At 39.6% G+C, this 18,430-nt stretch overlaps 1 protein-coding gene across 4 annotated transcripts in view; it reads left to right on the top strand.

The window, feature by feature from the left end:
- Positions 1–18,430, top strand: part of ptch1 (patched 1) — a 128,941-nt gene that overhangs the window by 37,330 nt on the left and 73,181 nt on the right. The gene's annotated exons all lie outside the window — the stretch shown is intronic.

Here is an 18,430-nt window from a genome sequence, read left to right as displayed (position 1 = left end):
CAGAGGGAACTGTAATCCATTTGTGAGGTGACTTTGGAGTGTGAGGGAAAGAGAGGAAAATAAAATAAAGGAAAGCACGGATACCCTGGCTGTGTCCCTTCTTCCCTGCCTATCTCTCTCTTTCTTTCTCTCTCTGCCTGTGTGTCCTTTTGAGAAGGAGATCACGGTGTCAGGGCAGGGGGCCGGTTGTGTGAGTTGACGATTTCTTCCCCCTCGAGTGCATGAAAGGAAAGCCTGTCTGGAAAGCGGCCCACCCCCGCCGCCATTTTGTGTGTGTGCCCCTTCTTTGTGTGTGTGTGTGTATGTGTGTGTCCATTAGCAACCGCAGCTCCAGCCTTAGCGGCAGCGGCAGCAGCAGGAACAGGCGGAACGTGATCGGCACAGCTCTCGGTAGGGCCCTGCTTGTGTGTGGTCCTGTTTTTTTGGACAGCATTCAGCTCTGAGGGGGGAAGAAAACATTTGTCTCAAGGTAGAAAAAAATAACTGGAAAAGTGAAGCACGGACTGGAACACATGTGGGAAGGCTTGCAGAGCAGATTGGCAAGCTTCCCTTGCTGGAGGCTCAGAGAAATTTGAAGCGGGGGATGATTTTAAGGCCAAAATACAAAATTTAAAACAAGGTAAACAAGTTTTTTTTCCCATAAAACAGTGAGAGTACATTGATTCATTTCACTTTTTAAAGTTTGCAAAAGAGATCATTGGGCTTCCTTTGGTGGGAGCTCAGTGGATTTTGAAGGACGGGTGTGATTTTAAGGCCAAAATATGATTTGATTACATTTTTTAAAAAAATGATTGTGGTAAACAACATTTTTATTTAAAAATTCCCTTGATTAATTTCACTTTTAAAAGTTTGCAAAGCAGATGAGTGAGCTTCTATTGATGTGGGGTTTGGTACACTGCAGGTAGGGACTGATTTTAAGGGCAAAATACTATTTTATTCCATACTCTACTTTTTATTGTTTTTATAAAATTTGGTTGATTATTTTTCAGTTTTTAAATATCACTGGGCTAGGTGAGCCCCGCTGGTGACACAGCAGGCTAAACCGCCAAGCTGCTGAACTTGCTTACTGAATGGTCAGAGGTTTGAATCCAGGGAGCGAGGTGACCTCCCGCTGTTAGCTTCAGCTTCTGCCAACCTAGCAATTTGAAAACACACAAATGTGAGTAGATCAATAGGTCCCACTCTGGCGGGAAGATAACAGCGCTCCATGCAGTCATGCCAGCCACATGATCTTGGAGGTGTCTATGGACAACGCCAGCTCTTCGTCTTAGAAATGGAGATGAGCACCAACCCCAGAATCAGACACGACTAGACTTAATGTCAGGGGAAAACCTTTACCTAGATGAATAACATTTTACATTTTCTGATTTTCATAGGTGATATTGGGGATAACTGGCGGCCTTCATTAGCAGCATTTTAATATAATTTTATCAGGATGCATCTGCACTGCAGAATGAGAACATTTTGACCACTTGAGAACCACTTGAACTGCCATCACTCAATGCTATGGGACCTTGGGAGTTGTAGTTTGGTGAGACATCAGTACTATTTGGCACAGAAGATTAAAGGTCTTGCAAAACTACGACTCCCATGATTCCATAGCACTGAGCCATGACTGTTGAAATGGTGTCAAACTTGATTAATTCTAAAGAGTAGATGCACCCTCAGTTAATAGAGCTTTAAACCAACTTAAGTACAGTAGACTCTAAACCCACGCCTATGGATTAGTCAATAACAGATAATGTAGTTTCTGGTGTTTGAGAATTACTATTAAAAATAGGCCTAATACTATACCATAACATAAACTATTTTTTTATTGTGTCAGAAGTGGCTTGAGAATATACTGCAAGTCGCTTCTGGTGTGAGAGAATTGGCCATCTACAATGACGTTGCCCATGGGCCACCCAGATGTGTTAGTTGTGGGGTTTCTTTCATATCCCTGCAAGCTAGAGCTGACAGACAGGAGCTCACCCCATCTCATGGATTTGAATCGGCAACCTTCAGATCAGCAACCCAACCTTCAGCGCAGTAGTTCAGCTGGCCCATTGCGCCACTGTGGCTCCATATAAACTCTATCACTTGATATTAATGCTTGAATACAGTAATTCCAAGCAAATAAAAACAAACTTAATTTATTTCACACAGTTTTGCTGTATTATAAAACAGCTTTTTTCATTTAAATATTATTTCTTAAATTTTTTTGCCTGTTTCTTGAGAGTTCTGGTTGCCTGAGTTCCCGGGAGTCTACTGTATTGGGCACAAATTGTGTTTTGTGCAGGTTTGCATCATAGGAACAGACTTTTGGGGTTCAATCTAAGAAAATTTATTCAAGGATTTAATGGGAGTTATGTCAAAATATGTGCACAGTCCTGTTTTCTCTTGGCTGGTTGAAATAGTTCAAAGCAATTAGATACATTGTGGCATGCTGTTGTTTATACTAATGTGATTGATCACCATAAAGTTAGTTTGGATATATTGAAATGACAGATCAAAGAATATGGCTTCCAAGTGATAGCATGGTGGCCTTTGTAATGATCCTCACAAATGATGAAATGGCTATATGTATTTTTTGAAAGTTATGATGGACTAAAGGGCTCATAAACCAATTCCGTCCTCCCCAAAAGGGGAAAGCTGGCCGCCTTGGACAGGAAGTCTACTTTTATGGATACTGGTGGCAAAAGTTTTACTGACATTTAACAGGAATACTTTGGGTTTTCAGAAAGAAGTGTCTTCATAATTGTACATTAAGTCTCTTTACATGTACATTTCTGCAATGTCAAATACAACATGACTTAAGTACTATGTCTGGTTGGAGTAGCATTGTAATAATAATAATAACTGATTGAATTAAGTCAGGGTTTTCCAAAGTGTGATAGTTGATACTTTCTTCTCACTTACTTCTGGACACAACATGATAAATTAGAATAGTTTGGAGTAGTTTCTGGGTTTAAGTAGTTCCTCGTGTAACTACAGCAACCATAAATTGGTTCTGTGACTGACAGGTAATGGATGAAGTCAAGGGTTTTGAACATCTGAAGGCTTTTCACACTGCTCCTGGACCTTAAAAGTGTAGGTGGAATTATGTCTATAAAAATCAGAACAGCAAATAAATAATAGAGCCCTATGGGGATCTTGTATTGGACCTTGTTCATTTTACCTTGATTAGCATGATCCATAATTAGAGATACATTAGTAAGTAATCATGTTTCTATAGATGACCAAACTATAAATAATATTGTAAAGAGGTCCAAGTCCATCTTTCCAAACTAGAGATCTTTCATGTAGTATTATCAAAAATTACTTACTTAGGCGATCCCTCGTTGTCTGAGTATGATGGCCCTCCAAGTGTAGTGTCTTGGCGGTGGGTATGTAGGTGATTGTAGAGTCCTATTTTTCACCCTCATGTTCTTCTACAGTGAGGGCATCTATTTCCAGGTAGAAGGCGGTCTTGGTCAGGGTTAGCTTGACGTGCCTTCTTCTCCCTTTCGCTCTCCATTCGTGCCTCTTCAAATTCCACCGCACTGCTGATCACAGCTGACCTCCAATTAGAGCGCTCAAGGGCCAGGCCTTCCCAGGTCTCAGTGTCTATGCCACAGTTTTTGAAGTTAGCTCTAAGCCCATCTTTAAATCTCTTTTCTTGTCCACCAAGATTCCATTTTCCATTCTTGAGTTGGGAGTACAGTAACTACTTTGGAAGATGGTGATCGGGCATTTGGACAGCGTGGCCAGTCCAGTGGAGTTGATGGTGTAAGAGCATTGCTTCAAAGCTGGTGGTTTTTGCCAGCACGCTGGCATTTGTCTGCCTGTCTTCCCAAAAGATTTGCAGGGTTTTTTGGAGGCAATGCTGGTGGAATCGTTCCAGGAGTTGAGTGTGACGTCTGTAGACAGTCCACGTTTCGCAGGCACATAACAGGGTTGGGAGGACAATAGCTTTATAAATAAGCACCCTGGTCTCCCTACAGATGTCCCGATCCTCAAACACTCTCTGCTTCATTCAGAAGAATGCTGTACTCACAGAGCTCAGGCGGTGTTGTGTTTCAGTGTCACTTTTGTGGAGAGGTGGCTGCCAAGGTTGCGGAAATTATCAACATTTTCTAATGTTACACCATTAAGCTGTATTTCTGGCATTGCAGAGGGATTGGCTGGTGCCTGCTCGAAAAAGCACTTTGGTTTTCTTCAAGTCCATCTTTCCAAACTTAAGATGTTTCATGTAACATTATCAAAAATAGCACACAGTGATACATGTTGGGACAAAAAAAACCCCCTTTAATTTCCCATGGAAAAATGAGGGGTGAGTATCAGGAGGACTGACTGGCAGTGGTTAACCAGTGAGGAGATTTTGGATTCCATGGTGGATAGTTCCCTGAAAATGCCAACCCAGTGACTGCGTTAAAAGGCACACAATTCATATAGAATTCATTAGGAATGGGATCAGTTACAAAACTACATGTGTCTCAATATTCCTATAGAAATCTATAATGTGGGCAAGCTTGTTGTAGTAATATGTACATTTCCAGTAGCTAGGATTCAGAAGTGGTATTAGAGGTCTGGAAAAATAGTACAGAAGGCTTATCAAAATGAAAAAGGATGGATTAGAAGGTTATAATATGGAATGCTACAAAAGTAGAGGACATGGATAGAGAGATGTGTTCACCTATCTTCATGATCATAGGACTCATGTAAATTCTCCAGTTAAATTGTCTGACAGGATATCCAGGACAGATGAAAGGAAGTGCTTCTTCATAAATCACATGCTTAATTAATGGAGTTTACTGCCAGAAGATGTAGTGAGGGCTACTAGCTTAGATGTAAGGTTGGCATCAAAAGTAGGCATATTAGATTCCAGCCAGTGGAGCCCACTAATGATCCCCCCGCCCATGATGCTGATAGCCAGTATCCAAAATCAGAAGTGAATACTAGCTGCTTGGGAGCAATAACAGGAAAGAGCTGTTGTGTTTGTTTTTCTTATCCCCAGAGCAGCAAGTTGACTACTTTATAGAACTGGATGGGGATAAGAGAGGCCATTAGTTATTTTCTATCAATACTCCTGTTATAGCCTTGAGACTGATTTACACCCTACTGTTGTTGTCTGTTTTCATATTCTCTACTTTTTATTCTGATGCCTCCAGTGTAAAGTCAGTTCATTCAGTTTTTATTTTATGAAGGTTGATATCTTTGTTGTTGAGCAAATGCTACTACACTTTGGTTTCTAGCTATTTTAGCTCTATCCCTGAACATGTCTGCATGTTCATAAATCTAGTTAATGGCAACTTGGCTTACAAGAATGCAAGTGGATTTAGCAGTCTTGTCTTGGCTGACTGGGAAAGTCCATTGTTTAAGATTGATGGGCCCATCTCTTATCACCTCTTTATCCTGACAGCTTAACGCCTGCAATGTCCTGATTACCAGAGTGAAAATTCCACTGTGATTGAACGTATAGTAAGGATATTACTCTTGGGAGAGGCAAATATGATTTACAAAATAACTGCTTGGTTTGCCAGTGTTGTCATGTTACTTTCTTATTTCTTTCTGTGATCAAAATAGATACAGTTGACGTCACTGCAGTAGGCCCTCCAAGTCTATGGGATCCAGATCTGCAGGATCCAGACCCAAATTTTTTAGTAACTGCAGATAGTCATGCCCTATATTAGTACATTATTACAATGTAAATGCAAACATACTGGAGTGTGTGCATTCACATTGCCATTATTTAATAATATGTGGTGTGGTTGCCCACACATTTTTGTATCCAAAGCAGATCCTGGAACTGAATCTCCATAGATATGGTGGGCTCCTATATTTGTTTTCTGGTAATCCTTGATTGAAACCCTTCTGCAGAGTCTACTGTAAACACTGCAAAACAAATTCATGTAAATGTCTATAACTGTCATTTAGATGACATTCAGGAAAAAAAAAAAAAACAATTGCTACCGGTGGCAAAGTGCGTTAAAGCACTGAGCTGCAGACCGAAAGGTCCCAGGTTCAAACCCTGGGAGCGGAGTGAGTGGCCGCTGTTAGCTCCAGCTCCTGCCAACGTAGCAGTTCGAAAACATGCCAATGTGAGTAGATCAATAGGTACCGCTCCGGCGGGAAGGTAACGGCACTCCATGCAGTCATGCCGGCCACATCACCTTGGAGGTGTCTACGGACAACGCCGGCTCTTTGGCTTAGAAATGGAGATGAGCACCACACCCCAGAGTCAGACATGACTGGACTTAACATCAGGGGAAACCTTTACCTTTACCTTACCCCATTTATTTATTTTATTTATTTATTTCCAGAATTTATACCCCGCCCTTCTCACCCGGGGGGACTCAGGGCGGCTTACACAGTTTAGGCTGGGACCCACAGTTTAAGAAGCAATGGTCTAATACCAGTAACCTATATTGCCTTTGCATTAAGACTGAACACTGACAATTCAGTTGCAGGATGGTTTTGCATGTAGCTTGAAGAGGAGAGTAGGAAACAGAACCACAAGTGCTTTTGGTCCACCGTGTAGGAGATTCCGCCTTTCCCTTGTAATAATATCTATGACTCAGGATGTGTGGGCACCAGTTGTTATACCAAGGAAAAAGGGACATTGAGCCAGAAGGCTGAAAAAGAAGGCACAGTTATTTTCCTTCTTACCCCTTTTGTTTTTAGGTGATGTGCAAGAGCAGTCTTTGTCACACTTAGGATTCTTTACCATCCATGTAGTGTTCCTACGGCCCTTTTTGATTCTTGCTGGATGTACAAGAGATTCTAATCCAAATGACTGGATTATGGACTTGGGGGATATGTTCTTTGACTGATTGACCCATTTGAATAGGAAAAATGGAGAGGGGCCTTCACTATAGGTTCTGTGGATTCAGCTGTACTCATTTAACTCTGAATAACTTCCACTCATCTCAGTAGAGTTTACTCACAAGAGAATATGCATAAGGCTACAGGGGATGTATCAGATATGTTGTATTTCATCTTGTAATAGTCCCAAATTTTGCTTTTTTGTCCCCAAAATAGAAGGATTCAACTATTATGTGATGAAAAAAAATATTATTGCTAATATGTGGCAGTTTTATTTTTTAAAAAAGCCTATCTTACCTGAGATGTAAGGAGAGGAAGGGAAGAGGAAGAATGGAGAGATCCAGTGAGCTCCGGATTGTTTTATTTAAGAATAAACTATATAGTTATTATAATGGCGCTCCATGCAGTCATGCCGGCCACATGACCTTGGAGGTGTCTGTCGACAACGGCTTAGAAATGGAGATGAGCACCAACTCCCAGAGCTGGACACGACTAGACTTAATGTCAGGGGAAACCTTTACCTTTATGTTGTTGTTGTTATATTATACCCCACTTTATCTCCCCAAAGGGGACTCAGCTCTGACAGAGGTTTTTTTAGCAGCTTGCTTTAAAGGGACATTTTGTTTATGTCTCAAATTTGCTAGCTGTTGGGAAAGAGATTTTTTTCCCCAAGGGAGGAGGAATGAGGGAAAATTAATGCGACAATTATGGAAGGAAAGGCAAGAAACCAATTTTGAGACCCAAAATAGAGGATCTGACTATTATGCGGTCAAGACTATTATATGGTAAAATGCAAGTATGTAAACAGCTGTTCTTTTGTAATTTTCATATGACCTTTTAAAAATTGATAGGGAAAATATGGATCCTACAGCTTCCAGAACATCTAAAAAACCAAAGATTGTCTACCCGTACTTCGGTAGGACAGGCAATGATGTTTTTTCTTCTTCTCAGAATGAGGAATTTGTAGAGTCGCCTGGTTAAATATTGGGTGTTGCACAAGTACATTTAATAGCTGTAAAGAAGAAATGTCACAAAATGTTGCTTCTCCAACTAGCAAAAATCCCTCTTGTACACACTCATTAAAGGTGTAGGAACTCTGCCTTATATTTCCTTTAGCAACTTTACACATTGAACACAGTGTATATATCACAGTCAGCTAGGGTCTCTGGGAACCTTGGTTTACCATGGATGAATAGCATGCTCAATCACTCCTGTTTGCAGTGGTTTGTTTATCATGCAGTGCAAACCTGGGTACAGCTGGTTTACTTCTTCGGGTTTCTCTCTCTCCTAAGAAACCAGAGAAGGAATCCACAAACAAACTTAGAACAAATTCTGGATTCTATCTCTGGAAGAGAAACAAACCAGACTATGGATTATGATCAGATTCACATGGCAGAACAAATAAGGGGAAGGAAATATTCTGGACTTTATTGGGTGTCTGTGCTCATAATCCTTTACAGTTGACTTTGCTGACCAGGATTGATAGGAGTTGTGGGCCTAAAGCACCATTGTCCACCTCCAAAGAGTTATGCTGCCCCTTAGGCAAGTGGTACTGAATGGACAGCATGTGCTAGCTTATTAGCTGCATGAGAAGACTATACAGGCAGTCCTGAAGTTACAAACATCCAACTTACAAATGACTCATAGTTAAGAATGGGGGTGAGGTAACAAGGAGTGAGAGAAATCTACTTCCAGGAAGGGAAATTCACTCCTGGAAGAGTTATCATAGGGAAAAGGTGTCTCAACTGAAGCTTTCTCATCAATCCTTGTTTCCAAAACAACCAGTTTTTTCAAAATTCAGTTATCACAGGGACAAAAAATGAGGTGAAATCTTCTGAACAGGAGCACAGACAGCAAAGCAAACACCATAGGGATGTTAACTCCTCCCTATGCTATCCACAGCTTGTGTGTGTGTGGCTGATGGCACACTTTAATGTACCTGTTCCAATTTACAATATCTATCTTGTCCATAAATTGGGGGCTACCTGAATAATTGAAAAGCTCCAATGCCACTGTTCCCTCAGAATTGTTAATCAAATTTGATTGCTGCATGCAACTTACATAATTTTATCTTATGGTTAGCGATTTTGAAGCGTAGGACTCCCATTTTAGGCCCTAGTTTCAGCCATTGCTAATACTTCCATTTTATTTGAGAGGGAATGCTGAGCATAATCAACTCTCTCTTTTCCCTTTTTGAAGCTTAAATACACACTGAACAATAATGGCCAAATAAGGTGAATACTTCAAATTACTTAAAATAGATGTCCATCGATGTTACAATAAAGTCACTTTATTTTTGTTGTTAAAGCAGATTGAAAATTATTGCCTCTCAAGAAATTGTCAGTATTTATGTTAGGGCCCAGCCTGTTTCATGTAATGTCTGTTGGAATACTAGGGACTCAATGTTAGAAGATATCATGCCCTTAAAGTCTGCTGCAAGTGAACTATAAACTTCCAAAATCCCAACTTAAACTTCATTGCGTGAATACAGTCTGAATGAGTTTTAAGATGATCCAGACTCCAGCATGAGTGATTAGCAGTGTATGTTTAAAGCTATTAGAGCTGAAATATTTATATAAAGGCTGCAGAAACCCACCTGGTGGGCAAATACACAGAACAAGGAGGAGAAAGTCAGAGACCAAAAAAAAAGCAGCATCAAAATCATTCTTATAACATTTTTCCTCATACTTTCCTAGTGCTCTTGGACTTCTGTAAACGTACCAGTTCTGAGTGGTTTTTCCCTGAATCAGTTCCTTGGCAGGGCCTTGGATGAGATGCATATCAAGTTTCTTTATGTAATATTTTAAGCAACCCATTTCTTGATTGCAGAATGTTTCATTTTCCCCCCTCCATGTCCCACATTGTCTTTAACTTAGTCTAAATATTAAATGCAGCAGAAATTAATAAGTAAACCTCATCAGATACAATGTAGCCTGGTTTTGGATACAAATGCATTGGTTTTGAGTAAAGACGCTTGAGATTGCTCTGTCAGTTGTATTGTCACACTTGGTACTGTACTTCCTCAACTAACATTTTCCAGAACCCTGCATTAAAAGATCATTTTACTTACCATCTCCACTCACACCATTATTAAATGCAAAGGTATTTCAGAAAGTTAATTTTGGAAAGATTTATACCTGTTTCCGCATTTGTTTTGTTTTAAAACATGAATACTTTGCATTAATTTAATGGTGTTCAAAGTCATCTTCTCCCTTTGTAGGTATCCCTTGCTTGATTATTGTATCTAGGGCAACATTATGAACTATTATTCATAGACCACCTTTTAAGATTAATCCATCCAAGGAGACTCACAGCATATAAGAACATAAAACTGAGGATACTTCAGAATTTTTTTTCAGAATGCAATATGTAGGCTGCTGTTTGGCATGGGTTTCAGGGAATGCTTTCGGCATGGAATCAGATGCAATTCTAAACTCAGTTCAAGGTGTTGGAGATTACACTTGGGCCCCAAGCTCTATACTTGAAAGGTTTTTATGGGTCCCACATTAAGTAGTAAAAAATCCAGGGGCACTTGGGCCATCAAGTTGTTTCCAACTTATGGTGACTCTAAGGCAATCTTATAATAGGGTCTCCTTGGCAAGATTTATTCAAAGGAGATTTACCATTGCCCTCCTTTGAGGCCGAGAGAGTGTGATATGACTAGGGTCACCCAGTGGGTTTTCATTGGGTGACCCTGTTCTGAGTTCAAAATTGTTGTTTTATATACTAGTTGTTTTATTTTGTATTGTACTGTGTGTTTATATTATGCGTTGTTTTAGGCACCTTGTGTCAAATGTAAACTGTCCCGAGTCCCTTCGGGGAGATGGAGCCAGGGTACAAAAATAAAGTTATATTATTATTATTCATGATCAAATGGATTCAAATCCCAATCGGCAGTCACAAACAACCCAATGCTCAAGTCACTGTATCATTCTCAACACTTTACAAAATCTAACTAAGCAAGAGTTTTGTTTCTTGCACTAAAGGCTTTTTAAAAAAAACAAATTTTCTGACACTAGTATTCCAGGTGACTTGTGGAGGAATGTTGTCTTTTGCATATCTATGGCAGAAAACATCCTTTGGCACCAGATAGCCGCAAGTAGTTTGACATATTTACTATGTATTCATTCATATGTGGATCTTGGGCCGAAGTCATGACCGGTTCAAAGATGGTCAAGCACATGATAGTTCAGCAAGGAATTCAGGTTCTATAGAGCAGTGGTTCCCAACCTTTGGGCTTCCAGGTGTTTTGGACTTCAACTTCCAGAAATCCCAGCCAGCCAGCTCCCTATCTAATTCAACATGTTTATGCAATGGCCATCCATTGCCTATAGAAAGCTTCCCAGTAGGACATGAGTGCAACACCTCCCCCCTGTTAATGCTTTTAGCAACTGATACATAGAGACACACTGCCTCTGACAGGTAGAGGTGATGCATAACTATCTTGACAAGGGCCCATTGATGGCTTCTTCTTCTATTTTTATTTGAAATAAGCATAGCTTTTTGTTGTTTACCTGTTCAGTTTTCTTCACATTTTATGCAATACATGAGTGATTGAGAAATTGGCTCTAAGAGAGTGGAGAAAACTTTGGTATTTTTACCCCCCGGGAACTGCCAACTTCCAGTTGTAACAGGAATTTTAGAATAAACGTTTCAGTTAATTTGATGGGTTTTGTTGTATATTAAGGTATCAGATTTGACAGGATGCCATTGACAAGAGGAAGAAAAAAGATGCAATATGTTATAAGAGCTGCCAGAATACATTTCTTATCATCTAATGATAGCAAGATTTCTAATCATTCAACTTTGAAAACTGAGTTGGTTAGTTCATTCAAGTTGTCAGCCAACTATTTTCAGGAGTCACAGGGTTAGCTGTAGGAAGGAGACACAAATAAATTTATATTGTGCAAAAAACGTTGCGGCTACAGACTTAAACAACTAGTACCATATACAGTACTGCCAGTGTCAGGGATGGTAAAGCAGTTTCAAGCTCTGTAGAACAATAGCTGAGATTGCAGCATGTTGCAAGATGAGTAGTTCTGTCAGTATGGTTATTTGTAGCAATTGTGTAACATTTATGAGCAAAGTTTGCTACACAAAATGGTCAGGATTCCATTGAATATCTTCATCCTTTCTGATACACGATGTGTTATCTAGGGTCCCTTCCACACAGCCATATAACCCAGAATATCAAGGCAGAAAGTTCCGCACTATCTGCTTTGAACTGGGTTATCTGAGTCCATACTGCCATATATTTCAGTTCAAAGCAGAAAATGTAGAATTTTATTTAGCTGTGTGGAAGGGTCCTACATTGTATTGAGCTGTAGAAGCTGCTGTTCTCCGTTTAAATCAGGGCAGTCTCGGCCTCTTCATGCTTTACATTATCTGCCTGGATTGCACATGCACTCCATAGCATTGAAAAATCTACTTGTTGCACTGCAACTCCCAGTATTCCCCAGCCAGTGTGGCTAGTGGCACATACATCTTCCCACTTCTTTTATGTAGGGATAGAAGAAACAGCAGTGAACATTTTCAATGTCTATAGGAAAGATATTGAAAACCAGGCCCTTTGGGGTTCCATTGTGACAGACTTCATATTTGTCAGATTTCACACAAGACACTGTCCTATCTTCATGATTTGAAAGCTGATTTCTTAATGTGATGTCGAAGGCTTTCATGGCCAAGATCACGGGGTTGTTGGGTGTTTTCCGGGCTGTATGGTCATGTTCTAGGAGTATTTTTTTTTCCTGATATTTCACCCACATCTATGGCAGGCATCATCAGAGTTTCTGAGGATGCCTGCCATAGATGTGGGCAAAACGTCAGGAGAGAATACTTCTAGAACATGGCCATACAGCCCGAAAAACATACAACAACCTTAATTTCTTAAGTCAGATAATGGGGCTGACTTGGTTATGCCTACCTTTATTTTCTGTTTAATATCTGACAGCTGCAGATTGATGAGACGGAGAGGAATGAATGAATTTGTGCATGATAAAACACAAACATTCTAGAAAATGAATCCTATAGATTCACTCATTTCTAATCAGTTTGATTTGCTTTTTTTAAGTGCTAGAGCGTCAAACAAATGCAGAGTCAAAGCAGAACTAGAGCTTGCTTCCATGTTGCATGTAGTCTTCCATGCCTTCTCCTAAATTGGAGATGGAAAAGAGAGCAGGAGGTTGTCCCTGGTGTATTTTGGATATATAACTTGTGATGAAGGGAACCTCATCTCATGGAGAAAGGAGAAAATACCACCTTTTGGCTCCTGCAGTTGTAGCAATTATGCAGGGCTAGACTTGATGGGCTTGCATTGCTTTATGAATAATATATGCTGTTTTGTTCAGTTAAGACTTCCTGCAGAAGTGAGAATGTGCTTTGCATGCAGGTGCCAGCTTCAGTCATTGGCATCAGGATGTTGCTTAGCAGGCCAGCAAAGACCTTGGATATCTGCCAGTCAGGATAGACAAAACTAGACTAAACTTGTTGCAGGTATAACTCACTATGTAATGTACCTATGTATATCCTGAATGTTATTTATTTGTTGTACAAGGCAGCGGTAAATGTTTGTATGCCTACCAGTTTTCAGATACTTTTTTTTAAGGAATCATTTGTTTTCATTAATCCTGTTACTCCACAATGAGGATTAAATTGTGAAAAAATCTGGTTGATATTATTTAAAACGTAAACAAACTTTATTCAAAGTTTGAAATAGGAGCATATAGAAGTGGCTTATGTGTATATTTATCTCTTTTTGGTTGGGGCTATTCTCTAGCCATCCATTCCCTCTCAGCTGCCAAGCTCCGAGAGGGCCACTGAAGCTCCTGCTTAGAATCCAGGAAGGAAGGGATTAGGGCAGGCATGAGCAAACTTCAACCCTTCAGGTGTTTTGGACTTCAACTTCCACAATTCCTAACAGCTAATGGGCTGTTAGGAATTGTGGGAGTTGAAGTCCAAAACACCTGGAAGGCCGAAGTTTGCCCATGCCTGAATTAGGGCAAAAACTGAACCCATATAGCTCTGAGGAGGATGCACTCTATCTGTGAGTGCACTCCAGTCTCCTCCCCTTCTGAGCCAAGCCAGGTCAGTTTATCAATGTCTTCATTGCCTATCCATTCTCTCCCCTACATATTTGTAAGCTGCACCAACACCTTCCAGAGCTTAACAGCTGGTGGGAGATTTTGGATGGAGCACACAGGGACCTTGAGCCCCACCCAAGAAAAGACATGCACAGAGTGTGGACACATAACTGTGCAGACAAAGCATTATAGTTTGATTGCTTGATGTGAGGACCCTAGGCATTGTTTTCAAGCTCTGATATTGTTTTATTTTTATGTCTACTGTTCTTTCTTTAATATCTGAAAAAAGACACGACTCACTGTAAAAGACAATAATGCTTGGTAAGGTAGAAGGCAGTAGGAAAAGAGGAAGACCACATTTCAGATGGAGAAAGGTGATCAAGGAAGTCTAAAACCTGATCAGGGTTGTTGATGATAAGATGACTTGGAGATTTCTCATTCATGGGTTGCCATAAATTAAAGTCAACTTGATAGCTGTTAAAAATAACAACACAGACCCACACATTGAATTTCCTTTCTGCTATTAGGACTGCATTCATAGTTACTTATTAAAGAGTTTGACAGTGCCTTCAAGGCATGGTTTCTTTGCTTTCTGTGTTCCTGGATTTGCTTCTTGAATTCCACAGTGTGTTTATAGAAGGGAATTGAGAAGGTACTTCTTCATTTCACTGCTTACTACAGAGGTGATAGTTATGCAAAAATGTACACACAACGTAATAAGGACTTCAGATGTGATTGCTGATACTGGTTTCTTTGTGATTCCAAAGCAATCATTGGCAATGTTCAAAAGCCACAAATGCAATCCTTCAAAGCCAGAGGCACCAAAATGTGCTATGATATTGTGCAGTTCCTACTCTACCTACTGATTTTCTGCAAGTACAGTTTGCTGCAATGCTGGAACTGGGAAGTTAAGATTGCAATCTTATTTTTTTAAAATCTGGGAGTAAGTGCCATCACAATCACAAGAAGCACTTCTGAGTAAACATTAAAAGCTTCCACTATAACCGAGTGCCTTGATTACAAAACATAATTGGCAAACTTGTTTACAAGGCACTTGTACATAGTTTTGAAGTATTTTCATGGTAGATAAATCCAGAGAAGTAGAGAAGGAAATCCATGTGTAAAAGAGAAGGAAATCACATACCCCTGTAGTCTGTTTCCAAGTCTTCATTCCTTATTTGGAGGATGATATTTTAAACAAGCTATTGTGGTATCTAACTTTTTAGAGTGCACAGCAGCTGGTTATTTTCTCATTCTGAGGCCTAATGGCAACATAACACTGCTTGGATTGCCCCCTCTCATTTTCTATGCAACACATTCCTTTCTCATGGAGTCCCCTGTGTGGGCTATGTGGAAAAAAAAACCTTGTTAAATGCCTAGGTCTACCAGTCTCATCCTTGTGTATATGTCTCCTTGACACCTTCAGTTTCTAAACATTGTTTTCAAGAATACTGGGGATTATGGTTCTTCTCTGTTTATTCCTTCTACAGTCTTTGACCAGCAAGTTTGAAAGTGCAACTGGATCCTTTGGTTATGTGTTTAACTGTTAGGAGACTCCAAAAATATGACAACTTCCAGATGTTTGAACTGACTGATCCTTTTGTTTAGATTATTCTCCAAAGCTGATGCCTAGATTAGTGCTGGCTGGATGAAGCTATGGGAGATCTGTCTGGTTTTTCACAATGCCATGTTTATATTTCATATGGATTTCGCCTTCAAAGCTGACCTTTCCATGACCTGCTAAAACCATGTCCACTAGGATGCCAGCTTTAACTTGCCCACACCAGCTTTCTTTTTCACATCTGTAGACAGATTGTGAATTCATGGTTCTGGGTATGTTACTCCATGTTAGCATTTCTAAACTCCTGCTGATCAAAATCAGTGTGCTGATCTTCCAAGTGAGAATTTCTGTTGTCAAACATATTCCTTCCTTGTATTCTATATTGCATCAAAATACTGTGTAAGATAACAGAAAACTACACTGTGATGCAAATCACTTTAAAACTTTAGGAGGGGAACACATCTTTGAATGATAAAGATCAACTGTCAGGTAAATAAATTTGCTGGGTTATGTTGGTAGACATTATCAGGTGGTATATGGTAAATACACGTATTTCATTGAATTTAGGTATTTATGAGATGTATACAGTGGAATTGTGGATAATAGTAATTATTCAGTCATACTCTTTGTATCTTTTGATTATTTTCTTATTCTAAGCAACATTGTGCCATTTCTACTTGTTCCCTTATTGTCAATAGTTGTTCCCTTATTGTCAAAATGTTCCTAAGCAAACTGTTTCATCTGTTTTGAGGATGCTGCTTTGTATGGCAAGAGCAGAACCCCCTCTGTTTAATTTATGAGCATGACCGGATAAAGTCAAGCGTCATGAAATCTCATGGACAGCAGTGTGTGACTTAAGCTGAAATTTAAATATTTCTTGCTGAAATAGGATTTAACAAAATTTCTCCCACAAAAAAAACACCTTCATGCAATGTTTTGAGATTTAAATTGTTCTCCTCCTTGTCAGTCAGTCAGTCTTCATGCATATTAATTGCATATATGACACCAAAGTGGAAGATAGATTTTGTTTGTGTGTTGGGGAGTGAATGTGAGATATCATTTTAGCAGATTATCCAAATTAACTGATTTGATATGACATTTTTCTTTTCAAAACATTTTATTTTTGTTTGCAATCCCCCCCTCTCAGTCAACAATATTTCAGACTATGTAACAAAAATATCACTATTGAATAAGTGAAGGTTACTGACCATGATGGCAAAAAATCTTGGTTTTAGTGATCCCAAGACACATTTCAATCTTAAAGATATAAGTATTTTCCATGGTGTCTGTGAATCTTCCATATTCTGCACAAGTGGATGAATGTATTTAACTTGTATATCCAGCAACATACACTCAGATACTTGTAAGTCATTCTTAACTCACTGATCATTTAAAAAACTAAAGAATTCTTTAAAATTCTTCACTCCTCCTTCCGTTTACCGACCAGCATATTTGTACTTGTTCAGTCAGTAATCAAAAATGTAGTGCAACACATCAGGAACGAACACTGTTCAGTTGACTTGTAAGTTTTTCCCCCTTCCCTTAAATCATTGCTTAAGGGCTTCTGGCCTCTAGCTCAGGAATCCTGCCCAAAAATGCCAGATGTATTACACAGTCAAGTCTTGCAATGTAAACAGTGCTCTGTGCCATGAGAGCAGGGTGGTCCATCTCCTTTTTTTTTAAGAGCAAGGCGGAAAAAAGTCTCTCTCCTCTGAAAAGAGCACAGTAGTTGTAGTGTTGTTTTAGTTCTTGGCTACACGGCTAGGTTTCTGTAGCTGCAAAAGCCCAGATAAATTAATACTTTGGACTGGCAAGGAGTGCCGACTGAAACCAAAATGTTGGAAAGCAAATACAGTATTGATTGTACTCCATACAGTTTTGAAAACAACATTGCATTGTTTGTTTAAAAAAATAGGATAAGAATAATTAAATTAACTACTTCCCATTTTTGTTAGAGAGCTGCACTTTGTATAATCTTTACATAGCATGTATAAAACACTGCCCCTTGAAAAAGATCTTTTGTTGCAGGTATTACATGTATGTATGGCACCCATGTTGCACCCCAAATCAGAAGGCTGGCTTTCTTCTGCATCAGTTACACATAAAGAATTTTTTTCTGATGGATCAGATAAAAGTTCTCTCTAGCTTTGCCTAAAGTTTCCCAGCAGCCAACAAGTTCCTTCTGGGAAATCCATAAAGAGAATAGGAAGGCAAGAGACTCCTGCTTTTGTTCCTAGTGACTGGAGAAGTTGGAGTAATAAGCTACAGGATGCTTTTGGAAAAGCAGAGGGGACTCCAACAGTTTGTCTTCTGTGTTGTTGAAGGCTTTCATGGCTGGGATCACAGGGTTGTTGTATGTCTTTCAGGCTGTGTGGCCATGTTCCAGAAGTATTCTCTCCTGGCGTTTTGCCCACATCTATGGCAGGCAACCTCTGAGGATGCCTGTCATAGATGTGGGCGAAACGTCAGGAGAGAATACTTCTGGAACATGGCCACACAGCCCGAAAGACATACAACAACCCAGTTTGTCTTCTTCATCCATAGTGTAGGAACTTGGAAATGTTATCTTTAGGACAGTAGTTCCCACAATCACCATTCTGGGAGTTGTAGTCCAAAAAGGAACTTTTTCAAACTCTGATTTAAAGCCATATGATGTCTTTGACTGTGAGAGTTCCTTCTTGCCATTGATAGCCTTCAGCAAAATCCAGTTGCTAGTCCCAACTAGAGTAGACCCATTGAATTAATGGTTTTTGTTGAGGCTGTGGTTATATAAATCTGTTAAGTCTATCCTTGTTGAGGCTAAAAAATTGATATAGCCCTGTTGTTGTTTTTGTTTTTGCTGTTATTGTGATAATTGTTATGTGCCTTACAGTCATTTCTAACATATGGTGACCTTATGGTGAACTTATCATGGATTTTTCTTGGCAAGATTTGTTTGCAGAAGTTTCTTTTGATGCTAAAAGAGAGTGTAACTTGCTAAAAGTCACTCAGTAAGTTTCTGTGGCTG

This window comes from Anolis carolinensis, chromosome 2 (assembly GCF_035594765.1).
Source record: "Anolis carolinensis isolate JA03-04 chromosome 2, rAnoCar3.1.pri, whole genome shotgun sequence".
Classification (NCBI taxonomy): domain Eukaryota; kingdom Metazoa; phylum Chordata; class Lepidosauria; order Squamata; family Dactyloidae; genus Anolis; species Anolis carolinensis.
The sequence above is the reverse complement of the archived record's forward strand: the minus strand, read 5'-3'. Positions and strand labels throughout refer to the sequence as shown.